We start from the raw sequence: 15,277 nt of genomic DNA on the forward strand, positions 1-15,277 counted from the left end.
CATTGCCTTTAATTATAAGATTACCATTAAGATTCTCAATCCCTTATCTATGGCTTCAGCTCTAAAATTCTGAAGATTGTGAAGACAAGAATTTAAGAGATACATATTTATAACTACTGAAATCCAACGAATCCATAACAAGCCAAAAACTCAACCCATTAACAACCGGATCCACGAATCTAAATGAAGAAGCACAAAACACATGAACCGAGAAAATTGGGCAGGATGACTAAAAACCCAAACCGCCGCCTGGTCTGCCACCGTTGTCGCCAATGATATCTGATTTTTGGCGTCTATCTCTCATCGTCGTTGGCTACCTCCTCCGAATCGCCTATTTGCGGTTCCGATGCCATCTGTCGATCTCTAAACTGCTTTTACAACTTTTTGGTTTTAACAATCTGGAAATATGTTTTTTTTATGATCATCACTTAAGATTTTAAGACATACATCAACGATCTCCTATAATGTATTGAAGAGAATAGGTTAGATGGAACTTAACTTAAGAAAGGTTGTGCCACTTATATCTAAACATTCATAATTAGAGAGTTTAGAGGAGCACTTAAAATAAAAAAAATTGAAACATTTTTTTTAATTAATTGTGACATGTCTAAAAATAATTATTTTACTTCTCGATAAGTCATCATATTTATAACCTCTTTAATTTAATACATAACTAGATTGCCGACCCGTGCTTCGCACGGATACAGTAGATATAAAATTACATTACATTTTTTTTAAAAGTTGATATTTAATTTTTTATTTGTATGTAAAATTTTTTTAGGCCATTTATATTATATTTATAATTATACTATTATTTTTTTTAATGTGGAAGGCATTAAATTAAAAAATTACTATGATAATTTAAAATGTATAAATTTAAAGAAATAAATATTATTAACTAAAGAATATTTTTAATTGTTAATAAATAGTTTTTTTAACATTTACTTAAAAAATACATAAGTTTTAAAATTTATGATATAATTGTATTAAATATTATATTTTGTAAAAAAACTTAAAAATTATTTAAAATGTGAGTTTATATAATTTTACAGTGTAAATATGATAAATATTTTGAAGATAATTAACTTTTTTGTCAATTATAAAATTTTAAATACATCTTAGATATATTAAATTTGTCTATTTTTACAAATAAAAACTTGAAATATATTTTACTTCTTGACGTAACTTTTTTTTTATTTTTTATTAATTTATTTAAAAAATAAATAAAAGTGTTATATTATTTATAAGCAGTAAAATTCTTATTGATTTAAACTGTATAAATTTTACAACATATACAATTAATATGATTTTGATGTTTGGTGCCTTAGTGATTTGACTCTATAATTTTAAAAATATTCAGTTTGTATCTTTTTTTAAATCATTAAAAGAGACTTTTTAGCAATTTTTCAAAATAAATAAACGTTAAATAATTTAAAGCAGTTTTTATAATATTCAATAAATTTTAAGAAACATATAATTTTTATCATGTATAATTTCTAATAATAACTCATTTATATTATAATATTTGTCAGTACTCACTTATCAAATAATACATATACATATAATTTTTTAAGTTAAAAATAAAGTTATTCCACTATATGTTATATATATATATATATATATATATATATATATATATATTTAGAAATTTTTTTCAATGTCATTTTTATATATTCTCACCTGATATTAATTTATGACTCTTCAAATATTTTAATAGCATTTAAAGTTACAAAATTTAATGATTGTGTAAAAAACACACATTAATAATAATAATAATAATAATAATAATAATAATAATAATAATAATAAAATATTATAGTAACTTACAAATATTAATATAGTATTGAAGAGTCAATAAATTTCATTTATAAATTATTAGTATAAAAGAATATGTACATTTTTTTCAAATTTTAGATATAATGTTTTAATATATGTCTAACTATTTTAATTTTTATATTAAAGGGTTGTACAAATTAAACAATGCTTTAAGATAAGTTATATCCTTAATATAGAAAGGTATGGTCTTATGATGCATCATAATAAAAGACATAGTCTATTTGAGTTTTTTTTACATAGTCGCATATAATACATTTACTTTCACTTGTAAGAAAGTAATCATAAATTTTACAAAAGTCATATACACGTATAAAATCAATACTGCAATAACAATTCTATATAAAATAATAAAAATCAATACTGCAATAACAATTCTATATAAAATAATAATAAGAAAAATTATAAATATGTTTTTTAACAATTGATGATTTCATAAATAAGATATTCACGTACATCCGATCAATAGTTAGATTTTCCCAATTTTAAATTCTATCTTATAATAAATTGTGGCACTGATATGATGTAATTACAATGAGGAACGGAAAGAAACACAGAAAAATAAAATCCTTAGTAGCAAAGAGAAAGTAAACAGAAATAATTTAGTAGGCAAATCTTCTCTTAGACTTTGTCATTGCAAAATTCTATCTTATAATCAAATATTATTCAAACTTAAAATGATTCAAATCACATATAAGATATAATAAGACTGAAGAATGGAAAGTGAGAAAAAAGAACCAAAAATTTTCAAAATTAAATACTTTTCTTATTCTTCCTTTTACTAAAGCAAGAAGAAATAAACTCCTTTAACTATATCAAGAAGAAAAAAATTCAACATAAAAAATTAAAAAAAAAAATTAGAATTAAGATCTTATATATGCTTTTTATTAAATGAATAAATATATTTAAAATGTTGAAAATAGAATGATGAAAATAAATATATAAAAAAGATAGTTATTATCAATATATTAATATAAATTAACTTTATAATTTATAAATAATATTTAATTATATATAATATTATTTCTTATATTTAAAATAGTCTCAAAATAAATTTCATATTTTAAAATTTAGTATACAAATATAATGGCTAGAGATATACTTACATAAGATGTCATTTTTCACGAATTTCTTCAGTACTAAAGATGCAATAGAAACAACAAAACGAATCTCCATTATCTTTTCTCCTCAGTCACATAAAATTAGTTATATTCATACTAACTAACAAAAGAAAATAAATAATTAAAGTTAGAAAAAATTATAAACAAATGTTATATAGATTATGGAATCAATGATCAAAAGATTGCTGCTAGAAAGTGATTACAAATTAAAATTAAAATTTCTATTAAACATAGTACATATGCACAACAGTGATCATGATTGGATGGATCTTTCTTAAAAGATAAATTTTGTAGTTTAAAAGAGAAATGAAAAAAAATGAGGGTGGAGATCATTTTTTAAGGTATTTATAATGAATGTATAGAATTCAAATAGGAGGTGATTAGAAAGTTTTTTTTTACAACACCTTTAATGAATTGTTAGATGGATAAAATAACTGAAAAATTAATGAATAGAAGGTTATGAAATATAAATAAATGATTATAATTAGAATTAAAGTTAAAATTTAAGGTTATGGAATATTAAGAAATGGTTATAAATTTATAATATTTCAAACCAACATACAATTAATGAGTTGATATTTTTGTTTATTTTCTTTAAAAAACAAAAAAAAAGGATTGAAGACCCATTTTGGTCCCTCACAAAAACTACAGAACCCAAATTAGTCCTCCACAAAAAATAGGACCCGATTTAATCCCTTACAAAATATAACCGGGTCATATTAGTCCTTCTGGGGATATTTTTTCCAAAATCGGTTTTTTCTTCTACTTTTAAACCGTGACTGGACCGCCAAGTCGTATTTTATTTTTCATTTTTCATTTTTTATAATACTAAATTGATTTTTATTTTTAATTTCGATTTTATTTTTAAACAACTCAGATTTTAAAATATAAAAAAAGATAAGATTTGTTCTAAGAAGGAATCGAACTCAAGACATTTAGGTCACATCCTTTGCCTTTACCACTATATCAACATACATTGATGACAAATAATTGACATGATTTATAGTAATATTAAACAATTCTGAATTTAAAACAAAAAATATAAATTTTGATACCTACGGGGTCTCAAACCCTAGTCTCTTCAAATTAAATGGTAGTCACTTTATTGTAAATATGAAAAGTAATCTAAGAGGGGTTGCATGAATTAGATTAATTGATATTAGTGAATTTTTCTCGATAATGAATGTTAACAATGTTTTGATTTTTTTGAAACTATTATAACAATTTCGAAAAAATTAGAACAATATTGCTAACATTCATAATCGAGAAAAATTCACTAATACCGATTAATCTAACTGATTCACCCGCTCTTAAATCACTTTTCATATTTACAGTGAAGTGACTATCATTAAATTTGAAGGGACTTGAGTTTGAGACCTCATGGGTACACATTTTATATTTTATATTTTAAATTTAGAATTGTTTAATATTACTATAAATCATGCGAATTATTTGTCACAAGTGTACATTGGCATAGTGGTAAAGGCATAGGATGTGACCTAAATGTCTTAAGTTCGATTCCTTTTCAGAACAAATCTTATCTTTTTTTGTATTTTAAAATCTGAATTGTTTAAAAATAAAATCGAAATTAAAAATAAAAATAATTTAGTATTTAAAAAATTTGAAAAATGAAAAATAAAATACGACTTGGCGGTCCAGTCACGGTTTAAAAGTAGAAGAAAAAACCGGTTTGAATAAAATATCCCCAGAAGGACTAATATGACCCGGTTATATTTTGTAAGGGATTAAATCGGGTCCTATTCTTTGTGGAGGACTAATTTGGGTTCTGTAGTTTTTGTGAGGGACCAAAATGGGTCTTCACTCAAAAAAAAAATGTCATTATTAGAAATAAGATAAGTAATATAAAAAAAATAATAACATTCCATATATTGATATCATCAAGTTAAATTCAATAAAAAACAATTAATTTAGTGTAAATATTATAATATATTTAAAGAAAAATATTATTATATTTAAAAAATAACACAAATATTTGTTTACAACACTTGTGCACAAATACCAGTTATAAAAATATAACATAGTTAAATATGTAACGCTTAACTACTTAAAGATGGGCTTAATGTAAAAATTAAATACACTTATAAGTTAACAAAAAAAATGTTAAAGAATTGAATTATAAAAATAATAATTTAAAAATAGAACTAACCATTAAGTTATATGATAGTTTAAAGTTTATAAGCAATTTTTTATACTTTAATAATATAAATCCAAAATATTTTTTTTAAAAAAATTTATATAAACTTTTTTTAAATAAATATTTACTTTCTATTAAATCAATTTTTTATATTTTAAATTTAATTATGATAAATTATAAAATATTTCAACTTATTTATTTTTTTATGAGTAGTAACTTTTAACGCATTTATTTTATATTTTAATGTTTATATATTAGCATCAATATAGTGTATTAGTTACAATTTTAGTATTTATTAAAATAAAAATTAAATAAAATATGATTTAAAAAGTAAGACACTATGCCAAATTTGTCTTTTAGCAGCACCCCTACTAAAACGCTTTTTGGAGAAAGCGCTGGCATAGGTTTCGCTAAAAACAAAATAAAAAAACACGCAAAAAAAGCGCTCTTAAAGGGGGGGGGGGGTACGAAAGCGCTTTCTAAAAGCGCTCTTATAGGGGGGTACGAAAGCGCTTCCAAAAAGCGCTCTTATAGGGGGAGTACGAAAGCGCTTTCAAAAAGCGCTCTTATAGGTGGCTTATGAAAGCGCTTTCAGAAGCGCTCTTAAAGGGGGGGTACGAAAGCGCTTTTACCCTAAAAAGCGCTGGTAAAGGCAGGGCTACCAGAGCGCTTTCTAAAAGCGCTTTCATAGCTGTTTCGTCAATTAAAATTTTTAAAATCCAAATAATAGCTGTTTCATAATCCCTAATTTTCTTTCACTGCCATCGCTGCCCAGAACGAAGAAACACTGCCATCTACGAAGAACTCCATAGAAACTCCATAGAAACGCTGCCATCTATTAAGAGAAGACGAAGATGAAGCTAGAACAAATACGAATTCGAGAAGACCGTATCTCATCCTCAAAACCACCCAGAAAAACAAATACGAAGAGAAGACGAAGCTAGAACGAAGAACAACCCTTGCCCAGAAAACGAAGACGAAGGTACACGATTTATTGGTTATTCGCGATATCGCCAATATGTTTTCTTGTGATTTTGTAGTTTTCTCTAGGAATGTGTAACTGTAAAGAATTTGGTTGTGTTTGTGTTCTCCTTAATATTGTTTGTGTTTGTAATTTTTTTACAGTTAACATTGTAGTTTTCTCTTGAATTTGATTATATAAATCCTTATGATTCCACATCGCGAATAAACGAAGTGCTTTTTCCTGAGTATATTATATTAGGTGTTCTCTTCTGCTTCTATGTTGTAACTGGGCATTGGATAATGGCACTGTTTTTGACATTTGAAAGATGAATGCAATCGTTTTCTATGCTAATACTCACATTAGCATAGTTATGTGTCGGGTTTGAGTATAACTATTGGTGGTTCTTTTTGCTAAGTGTTTGATAATCCATATATTGTATTAGATTGGGTTTGAATGATATTGTGCTTCTCTTTGAGTTTTGGTTTTGGTTCATGTTCATGGCTGCCCGAGTTCGTTGTGTAAGACATGTTTGAAGTGAACTTAAGTATGCGTTAATAGGTTGGTGTAGTGGCTTCCCGGTTTCTAAGTTAATTGATTCAAAGGTGGTTGGAATTGATCTCATGTTTTGAAGTGGAATTAAGTTATATTTTGTATTGATATTATTTGATTTTGATTCTAAAGACATCGTTGAGCTTTGATATTTGAATATGCATGAATTTGGTTGCTCGATAGATCTTTTGGCTATGGTTGAGTTTACTTTCTTTCATCTTGAACTTGTTTGAAGTCAATTTTGAGAGCCAATTTATACGTATATCATGGCTGTCCGGGATGTTGGTTTAGGGATTTAGAACTTGTTTTGAACCCAATTTCTCATGGTACAATGTGACTTCTTGCATCTTGTTTCATTTTTGGTTTGAAAATTGTGTTAGTTTGTGAGTTTACTTGAATTTGAATGCATTTGACATAATGATACAATGCTGATTTTTTTAAGCTATGGATTATGACCTAATTTTTATACTCTTCAATTAAGTTTTTTATTTTATATTTTTTAGGAATATCTTTGCTAGATAGGGGTTACTTGTGAAGAGTGAAAGTTTGATCTCATTCAAGAATTGTGCGGGTCTAGAAGTTGCTTACTACTATACAGGTAATTAATTGTTCCCTCTCGCCAAAGTAATATGTTGCGTTTTATTGCTCCTGATTCATTCCGTGTATCCTTTGCGTTTTGACAGAAACGCATTATACCGTTCTGTTCCTTAATAATTAGTTGTTTTTGTTTAGCTTAATTAATTAAGACATGAGTGTAATACTCATTATTCCGACATGTGGAATATTCTCTGATTTTTAAGTGATGAACTTACTAACTTTGTAACTTTTAGATTATATTAAGTAATACTCATTATTCCGACATGTGGAAATTCTTGATGTCAATTTTGTTAATCGTTAAGTGATGAACTTACTAACTTTGTGAATTGAATTCGCCATAGGGGTTACTTGTGAAGAGTGAAAGTTTGACCGTTTTTGTTTAGCTTAATTAAGACATGGATAAGACATGGATGAATTCAAACCGATTGTCGAAAGAGTACGAGAAAGGGGTATGGGAATTCGTTGAGTTTGCGGCTGCGCACTCCGAAGACCCGCTTCGAATGCCGTGTCCTTGCTTGGGTTGCTGTTATGGGGGTAAGGTTGACGGGAATAAGTTGGCATCCCATTTACTACGGTTTGGAATTGATAGAAGTTATACATGTTGGACAATGCATGGTGAGAAAAGTAACGGGAATGCTGAGTCGAGGTGTAATAGGAAGTATGCTTCAAACGATGATTGCACAGACACATACGATTGCGTTCGAGTCGAAGAGATTGCAGAAGCGCTTGAAGAAGATCTTGAGGATTGTCCCAAAATGTTTGAGAGGTTGGTAAGCGATGCAGAGAAACCGTTGTATGATGGTTGTTCAAAATTCACAAGATTGTCTGCGGTGTTAAAGTTGTACAACTTAAAGGCGGACAATGGATGGTCGGATAAAAGTTTCACAGAGTTATTAGCCCTTATGAAAGATATGCTACCAAAGGATAATGTTCTTCCCAATCGAACGTATGAAGCCAAAAAGATGTTGTCCTCTATTGGCATGAGCTATGATAAGATACATGCATGTCCAAACGATTGTGTCTTGTTTCGAAACGAGTATGCAACGTTGAATGAGTGTCCTGAATGTGGTGCCCCTCGATATAAGAAAAAGTTGTCTCCTGCTAAAGTCTTATGGTATTTTCCTATAATTCCGAGATTTAGACGCATGTATCGTAGTGAGACCGATTCAAGACACTTGACTTGGCATGCAGATGAAAGAATTATTGATGGAAAGTTGCGACATCCGGCAGACTCACCACAATGGATGAAAGTTGATACTGATTATCCTGAATTTGGAAAAGAAGCAAGAAACCTTTGGTTGTCATTGTCTACTGATGGAATGAACCCGCATGGTATTCAAAGTATCTGCATAGCACATGGCCTGTGATTCTTATGATTTATAACCTACCTCCGTGGCTATGTATGAAGCGTAAGTACATGATGTTATCTATGCTAATTTCTGGGCCTAAACAACCAGGGAATGACATAGACGTATACTTGGCACCCTTAATCGAAGATTTAAAGTTTTTGTGGGAGAACGGTGTGGAGGTTTACGATGGGTATAGGAAGGAAAGTTTCAACTTGAGGGCGATGTTGTTTGGAACAATTAATGATTTTCCAGCATACGGAAATCTATCCGGGTACAGCAATAAAGGTCAAAAGGCGTGTCCTGTTTGTGAAGATGAAACCGATACGACACAATTGGAGCTTTGTCAGAAGAATGTCTTTCTCGGCCATCGTAGATTCTTAAATTCTAATCATCACTACCGTGGGTGGAGAAAAGCATTTAATGGAAAGGCCGAACATCGTACAGCCCCGCCTTTTTTGTCAGGTGATCAAATTTTTGAAAAAGTGAAAGATATGAGCACTCAGTTTGGCAAGCCTTTTGCACATTCACTTGTCAAGGGTGGGTGGAAGAAGAAGTCAATTTTTTTTGAACTTCCATATTGGAAGTCGTTGTACGTAAGACATTTCCTGGATGTTATGCATATTGAAAAAAATGTATTTGACAGCGTCATAGGTACGTTACTCAATATACAAGGAAAGTCTAAGGATGGCCTTAACATAAGGAAGGACATGGTAAACATGGGAATGAGAACTGAATTGGGACCCGTGACGAAAGGAAGACGAACATATCTGCCACCTGCTGTTTACACTCTATCTAGAAAGGAGAAGAAAACATTGTGTAAGTTCCTCAGTGAAGTTAAAGTTCCAGAAGGCTACTCTTCAGATATTAGAAGACTTGTGTCCATGAAAGACCTCAAGTTAAAGAGTTTGAAGACGCATGATTGCCATGTTATAATGGAACATTTTTTACCAATAGGTATACGTTCTATTCTGCCAGAAAAAGTAAGAAGTGCAATAACTAAGTTGTGTTTCTTCTTCAGGTCAATTTGCAGTAAGGTGGTCGATCCCGCGATCTTACCAACATTGCAAAAAGAGATAGTTGTTACTTTATGTGATCTTGAAATGTATTTTCCTCCCTCGTTTTTTGACATAATGGTTCATCTAGTCGTTCATCTTGTGAAAGAGACACAATTGTGCGGACCAGCTTATATGAGATGGATGTACCCTGCTGAAGCAATGCACATATCAAGTGCGAATGACTTAAATCCGAAATTTGCAAATTTGTCATATTTTGGGGTTATCGAGCGCATTTTGGTGTTTGATTACGCGAAGTTTCAGATTCCTGTATTTGGTTGCAAGTGGGTTGAAAATAATAGTGGCATACGAATGGATAAGTCAGGATTTTTGCAAGTGGATCTCAATAGGGTAGGGTACAAAGATGAGCCTTTCATTCTAGCCTCTCAAGCTAAACAAGTGTTCTATGTCAATGATCCGACAAGTACGAAATGGTCTATAGTGCTTTTATCTAACAAAATAGTTGATGAAAACATTGAAGATCAAGGTGATATTGGTGTTGGCATTGAATCTTGTACAAGAAACGATCAAAATGAGAATGAATCTTGTACTAGAAATGATCATAATGAGGGTATTTGGATCAATCCAACCGTCCGCGTTGTTAAGAGACGCGTAGAACACAATCCTACCATGAAAAGAAAGAGACGTTAGTGATAAAGGTAATAGTATACATATTCCGACTAATTTGCTTTATTCAATTTGTACCGATTGTTTTATTCAATAGTATAGTACTTATTCAATTTTGGTGCATATTCTCGTTTTGTACATAACTTTTGAACCATGTATCTTTACATTTCGGGACTGTTTTTTTATCGGTTTTGCTTCTGCCCGTAATCAAAAGTCGGGCTTATGGTCTGAATTTCGGAAAACCGACTTTATTTTTGAGTCCGTGGGGACGTTTTACCATAGCCATGTAAATTTCGTTCAATTCCGACAACTTTCTTTTTTGACGCTTATTTTGATTTGTACCGATTTCGTTTCCGATTTACTTGTACATGCATGGTTTGACTTCCATTTGACTTGCATAGATTGTTAGCTTTAGTGTACTAATGTGCTTTAGTTTGTTTGATACAGGTTCAATGGCTCCGGATAGAGATGCTCCACCTGAAAACTCACAAGAAAACTCACAAGAAAGAGATGCTCAAGAAAGAGATGCTCCGGATACAAATGCTCCACCTGATACTGAAGCAAAAGAAGTTGCACGAGGCATCACCATTATGAAGGGAATCATTCGACATAGAGACCAAGGATTAGTATACCATTTGGAATGGAATTCTGAAAACCAACCAATTGGTCCTAATTCTGCAAAGTTGACAAGCTATATTGGTACACTTGTTCGTATGCATATTCCAGTCTCCGTAGCTAAATGGAATCTGAAAAGCGAAGAGTTGGATGCGAAAAAAAAGCGATTTGGGACGAGCTTCAGGTATATATCATATATGGTTGTTGTTATTATCTTGACGATAAATTGTTTAAATTACTTATACTAACACACTATGCGTATGTTTTTTTGCAGAGGACTTTTGAGATAGCAGATGATCGTAGACGCTACATACTTAGTTTGGCCGGAAAAAGATATAGAGGGTGGAAAGCTTTTTTGACAAACACCTATCTTAAGGATAAAGATGGAAACTTTCTTGAAGAGGCACCGGGACGGCCAAAAAAGTATGAGATCTTCATTGATGAAAAAGATTGGGTTGAGTTTGTAAATCAAAGAGATGAAGATTTTCGGAAAAGGAGTGCCACAAATAGTGCGAGAGCATCAAAACCCGCGTATCCATACAAAAAAGGGCTTTTGGGATATGCACGCTTAGAGGATAAAATTGTACGTAAATAGAAATGCGTTTTAATTAATTGTCTAAATGTGTTTTATTTGACGATTTTATCATTTGTGTCAATGCATAGTTAGAGGAGACTAAAAGTGAGGAAACTTCACTTCCTGTACATGTGTTGTGGAAGGAAGCTCGTGTGGGCAAGAATCAAGCTGTCGATCCCGATGTTCAAAGAGTTTATACTGAATGTGTAAGTATAATACTGTGTCTTTAATTAGTCAGTTAAGTGTTTTTTAATATATAAATGATTTTTTATCTCCACTAATAATTATTGAAATGTAAATGAATTACAGGAGACCTTGTCGCAATCGGTGTCCACCGGTGAGGACCAGGATGATAGGAGCGTACTTAGTAGAGCACTAGATGCTCCTGAGTATCCCGGTCGGGTGAGGGATAAGGGTCATGGTGTGACTCCAACCTCTTTTTACAAGCATCCTAGGAGAAGAAATCCTACCAATCAAGAAGCGTTGCAAAAATTGCAGGAATTGCAAGCACAAGTCTCTGAATTGCAAAGAGATAAAGATATGTATATGAGAGAAAAGTGCAATACGGCATCGGTGAAAGAAACTAGTGATAAAGCTAGTTTCAACTGTCAAAGAAAACTTCCCGAGGTAATTATAAATTTCTTTTCCTTACAAATTGTTCTATTTTATTAACGATAATGACTTTATATTTACTATTGGTTTAGGGCATTTCTTCTTGCCAACTATACTTATCGACACCGTATTATCGCCTAGTTGGCAAGGGAAAAGTGCACAACACTTTGGGAGATTTACTTCACCATAGACCGCTCCCGGATGGACACCTGAAAGTATCAGTTGATGTTGTATTAGATCATGATGCGGTGCTACCGGTACCTGACATGGTCTCAGAGACAACATTGATGCGAGATGCAATAGGGTCATTTGTTGCATGGCCCTCGGAGCTCATTATCATTGGTGATGAGGTATATTCAAAACCATTATGAATCATTTAGTTTTCGAATGTCAATTCTACACCGTTACGTTAATTATTTTTTACATTTTAATTTTAGACTGCTCCTACAAAACCCGCAATTAAGGGCAAAGGGATTTTACAGGAGGAGGAGTCTGTTGCATCACTAAAAGAGGTACATTTAAGGAGTTAATATATAATTTGAATCTAAATTGCATGATTTTATATTTTATCGATCGTTATATGATTTTTAGGCATCTTCTCGGGGGTCACAATAAGTGACACAGGAAGTTCGTAGCGTACCACCTAAGGGTCCTCCGAAGCAAGCGGCAAAAAAAGGTGGTGCTTTTGTGGCTCGATACCGGACGACGCTCGGAACACTTGTTGATATGTCCGATTTGAAGGAAGGTGCTCTCCGTCAAATCAATATGGAGGAAGGTATCTTTGGTGTTGAATTCATGTCACATATTGCAATAGATGACTTGGAAGAGATTTTTACGCAAGAACAACTAGACGTCGCTAATATGCACTCGTACATCCGGTAATATTCACTCATCCGATATATTATTTAATTAGTCGAACAATTTATTTACACGTTATGTTTATTATGTTTTTCACTCATCCGGTAATATACACTAATATGCACTCATACATCCGGTTATTCACTCATCCGCTAATATGTTTATAATGTTTTTATTTAAGGTTGTTGCATGACAGAGTGTTGCGCGGGACTGCATTGTCAAACAGATTCCGTTTCGTGTCTTCCGCCCATTGCAGCGGAATGACAATTGCTTCGGAACCGGAATCAGTTAGACAGCGCTTAGTCGATAGATTCATGTCATCCGGCAATACAGAAAGTCTGATTCTTTGGGCGTATAATACCCGACCAGTAGGGTTAGTTTCTCATTCTTGGTTCATCTAATCTCTGTTTCTTTTGTGTATAGCAAAATTTTCATATAACCTATTGTTTTAATTTATAGAGCACACTGGTTGTTGCTTGCTATCAACCCTATAAGAGAAGTGGTGTATTATCTGAATTCGGTAAATGGTGACTGGACCAATTATCCGGCTATGAAGGAAATCATTGATTTGTAAGTGGGATCGTTCTGAATATTCGTGTATATTTAATTATTTGTGAGATTGATCTAAACATATGCTTTTATATATTTGTTAGATCAATACAAGTGTTCCGAAGTCAACGAGACGCACATGTATCCCGGACTAAATCAAACAACATTACTTGGATCAAAGTGCAGGTACATTATTTTTCACAATTTTGCTTATAATATTTATGCTACTTGATAAAATAAGACAACTATAAAATCTTATTTGTTTTTCTATGTAGTGTCCGATACAGCGGAACAGTTCAGACTGCGGATACTTTGTTTTGAGGTTTATGAAAGAAATCCTTCAAATGAATCAATTAGAGATTCCAATCACGGTATGGATTTATAACTTAATTAGATAACTTCTTATAATTTATTACATTTAACTAAATCATTCATATTATGTTTTTATTCTGTAGTACTTTGACGAATTCCGTGCTGCTACTTACACGAGACTTAAGTTGGAAGAAATCAAAGAAGAATTGTGTCAATTTTATATTCATCAGCTATTCATGTAGTAGGATTTGTGTCGATTTGAAGAGAATATTATAGTACTCTAGGATATATGGTTACTAACTTTGTTCATATTGTTGCCAATTAATATTTGAAGTATAATATTGTTGATGTTAGAGATTTAGTTTGATTGACATAATGATGTATATATATAATTTTGGATATTATAATGGTATTATATTAGTATATATATAGACCTACCTATGGTTGAAAATATATCGTCGAAAATATATTACAGGTCGAAAATATTACAGGTTGAAAATATATTACAGGTCGATCTGGGAGGCTGAAATTATAGGTTGCACTTTAAAATATCTCATTTAGCAACGACAGCGCTTTTAAAAAGCGCTCTTAAGGGTCCACATACGAAAGCGCTTTGTTACAAAAAGCGCTGCCAAAGATTAAAAATAAGAAGAAAAAAATACGCAACCTACCAAAGCGCTTTTGGAAAAGCGCTCTAGTAGGGGGGCTACCAGAGCGCTTTTTCCAGCAAAAGCGCTCTTATAGGGGGTCTACCAGAGCGCTTTTTCCAGAAAAAGCGCTCTTATAGGGGGGTCTACCAGAGCGCTTTTTCTGTAAAAAACGCTCTTATAGGAGGGTCTACCAGAGCGCTTTAAAAGCGCTTTAGTTACCTACGCCAGCGCTGGCTTTGAGAGCGCTTTAAAGCGCTGTTAAAGGCAAAAAAAAGCGCTTTAGAAGCCCTAGCGTGTTGTAGTGAAACAGAATTTCTCACCGCATTTCCTTGAAACCACGAGAACTCTTTATTATTTTTCTTCGATTTTCGACTGACGAAATAAACGCCATCCATAACTTATAGCTCAAATAAAAAGGGCAAATTTTGGGGTGCAACACCTAAATGTCATTGTATTATGGAGATTGGGCAGACAAGTATAGACAGAGGACTCTTTCTTGATGGTTATGAAGTGAGGGACATTCTAGATGTCATGATGGAGAAGTACGGGAGACACTACAGTATAGGAGGTAGTGTAGGAACAGGGAGGCTAGAGCCCATCATACATAGTGGTATATATATATATATATATATATATATATATATATATATATATATATATATATATATATATATATATATATATATATATATATATTATTCTGAAAATGTGTGGTTTAATTTATATAAAAATAAATTATATATGGTCTAATTCATCATAGCATCTCTAACTCAAAGGTAAAAATTACTGTATGGTGCAATTCTGGAGATGCACTTTTTAATTATGTTTGGTGTGAATATAGAGACGCATCTCTAAAACAA

The sequence above is a fragment of the Vicia villosa genome, linkage group LG2, assembly GCF_029867415.1.
Source record: "Vicia villosa cultivar HV-30 ecotype Madison, WI linkage group LG2, Vvil1.0, whole genome shotgun sequence".
NCBI classification, from domain to species: domain Eukaryota; kingdom Viridiplantae; phylum Streptophyta; class Magnoliopsida; order Fabales; family Fabaceae; genus Vicia; species Vicia villosa.